Source organism: Camelus dromedarius, chromosome 5, assembly GCF_036321535.1.
Source record: "Camelus dromedarius isolate mCamDro1 chromosome 5, mCamDro1.pat, whole genome shotgun sequence".
Taxonomy (NCBI): domain Eukaryota; kingdom Metazoa; phylum Chordata; class Mammalia; order Artiodactyla; family Camelidae; genus Camelus; species Camelus dromedarius.
Window position 1 is genome coordinate 1,620,063 of NC_087440.1, and position 6,635 is coordinate 1,626,697.

The 6,635-nt window shown below is 43.1% G+C and overlaps 1 non-coding gene across 1 annotated transcript; it reads left to right on the forward strand.

The window, feature by feature from the left end:
* Positions 1-4,898: 4,898 nt before the first annotated feature.
* On the forward strand, positions 4,899-5,014 carry LOC116153768 (U5 spliceosomal RNA). Its single transcript, XR_004137646.2, has one exon. It is a non-coding gene; the product is annotated as a U5 spliceosomal RNA (small nuclear RNA).
* The last annotated feature ends 1,621 nt before the right edge of the window (positions 5,015-6,635 follow it).

A 6,635-nucleotide genomic window follows, 5' to 3' on the forward strand; every position in this document is an offset into this window, starting at 1 on the left:
CCCACCTCTGGCCCGCGCCGCCGAAGCCCCGGCGCTCGCGCGGCTGCCCTCGGCGCTGCCTGCGTCCTGCCAGCCGTGCGCGTCCGCTGGCCGTGCGCTCCCCGCCGGAGGAACTCCCGCGCCCCGCCGCGCGCCGGGGCCTACCAGCCCTCCCCGCCGCCGCGCGCCCGGCGCGGCCTCGCACTCCGCCCAGCGCGGCGAGGGCCCGCCCCTTCCCGCGCCCGCCCCCGCCCCCGCCCCCGCCCCCGCCCCATCCCGGGCGCAGGGTGTGTCCGCCCGTCCCCACCCAAGTGGTCCCCCGCTGCAAGGTGAGCGGCCCCCGCGGAATCTGCCACGCCGCGGCGGACCGTCCTCACGGAAGCGGCGAGTAGACGCTGACCCAGGCGCCCTTTCGACCCGCTCTTGGACTTGCCTTTGTCACAGCTCCGCGGGCTGAGCCTACTTGGCTCTCCTGGGGAATTGCTCCTACCTACTGCCTCCCTCTTGACTCGCTTCCCTCCAAAATAGGCTGTGCGGAAGAAGCTATTTAACACACAAGGAAACTAAGAGCTGCCATGATTGCCCAAAGTCCCACAGCCAGATGGTGTGAATCTGAGATTTTGAAAACCAAAAGACCTTTCCTCAGCCGTTCAGCCTCAGCATTCTCTGCATTGCTTAAGTCTCTGGCGTCTCAGATAATACGTGCCAAGATCCTCCTTTGGGGCCCTGGAGGGAGGCTGGAGATACAAGTAATGGGGGAGGGCAGAGGGGAGACTGACCTAACTTTGCTGGAGGGAAGGGACTAGAATCCCATCCCCTCTTCCAACTCACAACCTCATTAAAGAAAACCCCACATTTTGGCCTCATGGTCACATAGAAACCTAAGCATAGGCCATTGCTAATTCCCACACCAAGAAGCCCCTCAGTACCCTGCCCACACCTCCACACTCCAGCATCCTCGGAGAGTGGAACTTCCCTACCGTCTGCATCCAAGCTGAGCAGGACCCTAGCCTCAGAGGAGAAGTGGTCCCTGCTGTTGGATTGTACGTATGACTTTTGGAAGAAGCCCAGCGCCCACAAAGGTTCCCAGGCCAGACAATGAGGGCTGGCTGCTTCCGGGAGTCCCCATCATCCTCTCATTGCTGTGAGTCCTGGACTGGTCCAGAAGCATCAAAGAGTGTCTGAGAGCCTTTTGGCCTCAGACAAGGCCCCTAATGCCCCCAAAGTCCTGGGGGCCTCATGGGACCCAGGAACCCTAACACAGCTGCGAAGCTCAGGCCCAGAAAGGCAGAGCTCACAGCAGCAGGTGCAAATGACCTGGGAACCATCCCTCATTCCACCTCTTCTTCACTGTGGGCCCTTGGATCAGGCCAGCTCCTTGGCCTCGAAATTTGCTTCACTTAGTATGTTTTCTCACACATGAAATGAGAATCGTAGTGATAAAACCCATGTTCCAGGGGTACAACTCTCAGAGTCTGAGAACATTTGAAAGCAAACTGGGTTATCTAGAATCTTGTCACTGTGTTGTTTTTTTTTAAGCAACTTTATTGAGATATAATCCACAGCCCATACGATTCACATTTGAAATGTAAAACTTAGTAATTTTGAGTATATTCACATATACATGCAATCATCACTGCAGTCAACTTCAAACATTTTCATCACATCAAATAGAAACCCTATATACTTAGGCTATCACCACCCTATACTCTCATCTACCCTAGCCCTAAATAACCATTACACTGCTTTCGGTCTTTAGGTTTGCCTATTCTGGACATTTCATACAAATGCAATCATACAATATATGGTGTTTTGTGACTTGTTCTTTTCACTTAGTATAATGCTTTCAAGGTTCATCTATGTTGCAGCACGTATCAGCACTTTATTCTTTTTTATGGCTGAATAGTATGCCATGGGTATGCCACCTCATTCATCAGTGAATGGTCATTTGGGCTATTATGAGTAAGTGATGAGTTGTTATACTCTTGCTGCTTCCAAGATTCCCTCTTTGTCTTTGTCTTTTGTAATTTTAAGGATGATGTATTTGTGGCGCTCCTTGAATGTATTCTATTTGGAATTCATTGGACTTCCTGTATGTGTAAATGATTGTTTTTCTATAATTTGGGAAGTTTTCCAATGTTATTTCTTCAAATATTTTTTCTGTTACTTTTTCTCTTCTCTCCTTCTGGTACTCTCGTTACACATATGTTGATGTGTTTAATGGTGTCCCATATTTCTCTGACGCTCCGTTAATTCCTCATTGTTTTCCTCTTTGTTCATTGGATCACATAATCTCTATCAAGCTATCTTCAAGTTTGCTGGCTCTCTCTTCTGTCAGTTTACATTTACTGCTGAGCCCTCTAGTGAATTTTTCACTTCAATTATTGTACTTTTTAACTCCAGCATTTTGATTTTTCTTTTTTTTAATAATTTCTATCTCATTTCTATCAATAAAATATTCTCAATGTGATGTGACATTGTCCTCATTCCTTCCTTTACTTCTTTAATCATGGGTTCCTTTAGTTCCTTGAACATATTTATAGTGGCTACTTTGAAGGCTTTGCCTATTAAAACTAACATCTGGTTGCTTTCACAGGAAATTTTTTATTGACTGCTTTTTTCCCAGTGTATGGGTAATACTTTCCTGATTCTTTGCATGTCTCATAATTTTTTGTTGCAATCACAAGTCCAGTTGTCATGCATGCTTCTGACCAACTGGTTATAAAATGGAGGTTCCCATGTCCCCCACCTTGGATTTGATTAATTTGCTAGAGTGGCTCACAGAATTCAGAAAAACTTTACTTACTAGAGTATAAAAGGACATAACTCAGGAACGGCCAGATGAAAGAGATGATTAGAGCAAGTATGTGGGAAAAGGCACAGAGCTTCCATGCTCTTTCTGGACACATCATTCTCCCTCCATCCCCATGTGTTCACCAACCTCAAAGCTCTCTGAACCCCATCCTTTTGGGGTTTTTTCTTATGGAGGCTTCATTACTTAGGTATGGTTGATCAAATCATTGGTCATTGGTGACTGGTTCAAACTCTACCCTATCTGCCTTCTCTGGAGGTGATTAATGTCATCATTTCAACAGTGATAAATCATGTTGATTGTATGTATCTTTGAAATGAGATGATGAAAACGGCCTTCCTCTGAAAAACACACTACTCTAGTCTGATCATGAGAAAAACATCACACAAATCACAATAGAGAGAAATTCTATAAAATATCAGTATGCCTCAAAACTGTCAGAATTATCAAGACCAGGAAACTCTAAGAAACTTAGAGCGCAGAGGAACCTAAGGAGACAGGATAACTAAATATAGTGTACTATCATGGGTAGGATCCTTGAACAGAAAAAAGGACAGTAGATAAAAACTAAGGAAATCTGAATAAGCAATGATCTATTCATTCATTAACTATAACAAATATACCATATTAATAACACCACGCTAATGACTGGGGTAACTGGGTGTGGGGTACACACGAACTCTCTGCATTATCTTCACAATTCTTCTGTATGTTTAAAACTTTTCTAAAAAAGAAAGTCTATTTAAAAATACATAATGGGGGGATAAGGTATAGCTCAGTTGTAGAGGGCATGCTTAGCATGCATGAGGTCCTGGGTTCAATCCCCAGAACCCCCATTAAAAAAATAAGTAAATAAATCGAATTACCTGTCCCCTACAAAAAAATTAAAAATAAAATTTTAAAAATACATTATTGCTAAATTGAGTTTAGGATATAAATGCAGAGATAATTTATGATAGAGAACCGATGAGTTTAATTTTCCACATTAATATATTAAAAGGGAAAACATGATTATCTCAATGTCCACCTATACTGCAAGAAAAAAAATGCAGTATACTAGGAATAGAATGCAACTGGCTTAATCAAAACAGTGACCTAAGAGATAATTTTTGAAGCCCAGTACAAAATGAACACGCAGGATCTTTGTTCAAAAATTAAGAACTTCATGAAGGCAACAGCAGAGCCAGGGCCTTAAGGGCACAGGGCCCAATGTAGCTGCACAGATGCCTGACCACGAAGCCCTGCCCGTCTAGAATAAACTTTGCACTTACCAGTGGTCCAGAGAAAGCAATGGCTAGAACAAGAAAAAGATAGCCACTATGGTCTCAAGTTCAATGTCTCTATCGGAGTTCCCAGCCAGATAAGTAAAACAAGAGAAAGAAATAGTGAAAAGTACAAGACGTATAAGGAAAAAAACAAAGTTGTCATTTTCAGGTAATATGTTTGTGTACCTACAACATCCAGCAGAATCTATAAACTGTTAGAACTGGAGTTTAAGACTGCTGAATCCAAGAGCAATAAATAAAACTCAACTCCATCACTATATATCAGCAATACTCAATTATAAATTGTAATTTAAAAAATCTACAGGAGCCACAAAAAGTACAGAATATTTAAGAGATATCCTGGATTTTATATTAACAATTACTTTGGTATCCTCATGGCCTGCCCCCGGCCCCAACTATCAGAGAAATTCCTTTATTTAAAAGAAATCATAGTCAAAGTCCCAATATACGAATAGGTAAAATCAGAATGTCTTTAGTTGACCAGGACAGAGTTTAGATCCCTGGCAGCCAAGCTGCTCCTTCGCCACTGAAAGGTGGCCCCAGGGCACTGTTTGAATACTAACCAAGGTATTTCCGGAGTCCAAAGGCCGATTATTCGGGTCTCATTTGCATACCCACAATACACTGCAAGTAGCATAATTGTTTTCCAGTTTTTAAAAAAAAAAAATCTCTTTCTTATTTGACTTTTATAAGGATGATAATATTATTTTCAGAATTCCTTGAATAAATTTCTTCAGGCAGTAACTCTTGGGCTAAATAGCCACCATCAGTGCAGTAGGAGTTGTAGTTACTAGAATAAGGAGCTAAGGAACTAACGAAGTATACTCTGGTTTCTCTTCAGATCGCATAAATCTTTCGCCTTTTACTAAAGATTTCCGTGGAGAGGAACAATTCTGAGTTTTATACCAATTTTTTGAGGCCTTGTTTTGACAAGGCTACATATGTTGTGTTAAAGAAAGACATAAAGTTTAAGTAGTTATTACCGGTGTATTGTAATACGGTTAGCAGTTTGGCTTTGTTAATTTTTGAGCTCTTTTGTTAGCGTACTCTACCCAACGTTAAAAGCTGTTATGTTGAGATTTCATCTGCTTTTTAAACGGTTGGTTCTTCTTCTGTTTTTGAGCTTGAGAATAAGTATCGCAATATATGGTACAAAATTTTTGTTTTAGAAACGCCATTAAATAAGAACAGCTGACTTTGATTTCAATGCTATGGTCTATTTAACCCAACAGATTTTTCCAGAATGTTAGAATTTCTAGAAGTGAGAGTGTAATTATTGAGATGTTTTACATTATTTTCCCCATATACTTTATTTTAGGCTTTGCTTCAGGGAAAGTAATCTTACTTAAAATTGAGGATTTTATGCTCCCTTTTTTTGAGCCACTAATTTGTTGGAGTTGCTGATTGTTTAGCATTTGATCCTATTTATTTTGGGAAGAGTTTGTAAGAAGTTTGTAACTTTTCTGCACATAAAGGCTACTCTCCTTCCTCCCTCAGAGAATTTAACAGGAGGGCCACTGTCTTAGGGCTCTCCAGAGAAACAGAACCAATGGGCTGTATAGAAAGAGATTTACTATAAGGGATTGGCTCCTGCAGTTATGGAGGCGTAAGAGGTCCCATGATCTGCTGTCCTCAAATTAGAGGCCCAGAAACCAGTGGGGTCCAATTCAAACCTTAAGACCTGAGAACCTGGGGAGCCAGTGGTATAAGTCGGTCTGGGTCCAAGGCCCAAGGCTCACAACCAGGAGTGCCACAGTCCAAGGACGGGAGAAGATGGATGTCCCAGCTCCAGCGGAGTGAGTTAATTTGCCTTCCAGCACCATTTTTGTTCTGTTTGGGCCCTCCATGGATTGTATGATGCCCACAGCATTGGCACTCTAATCATTCAGTGCTAATCTCGTCCAGAAACACCCTCACAGACACACCCAGAAATAATGTTTTATCAGCTATCTGGGCATCCTTTAGCTGGTCAAGTTGATATATAAAATTAACCACTACATTCACCTTCACCACCGAGTTTCACCCTCATAATCACTCCATGTAGGAAGCCACAAAATGTGCTCTCCTGACCATTTACAGACCCAGAGCACTTTGGACTGCTTTTGTCCTGACCTGCAGGCTCAGTTGCCTTGTCTCTCCTTGGACGATAGCTCCTGCCCACTTTCTCCTTCTTGGGTTGTTTCCCTCCAAGGCTGACAGCCAGGACAAAACAATTCATATAACCCCAGAAGAAATGGATGCTCAGAGTGGTGCAGGGCACAAGGTCAGAGGAGTGGATCTGGGATCACCATCCATGTTGCCGTTCAGCCCCAATAATTCTTCACATTGCTTTAAGATTTTGCTTTCAAATGTCTCAAGATTTGCCTTTGGGGTCCTCCATACTGGAGTATGGAGCAGGGGGAGGTCATGCAGGTGGGGGCTATAGATTAGGGATGCTTTGACCTAACTGCAGATTCCTTGATTCCTGTCTCCTCGTCCCTGTGAGAGAAAAACCCAACAATCCAGTCCTTTGGTCAAGTGAAAAACCAAGCCCAGGACACTGCTGCATCCCTAGCTCT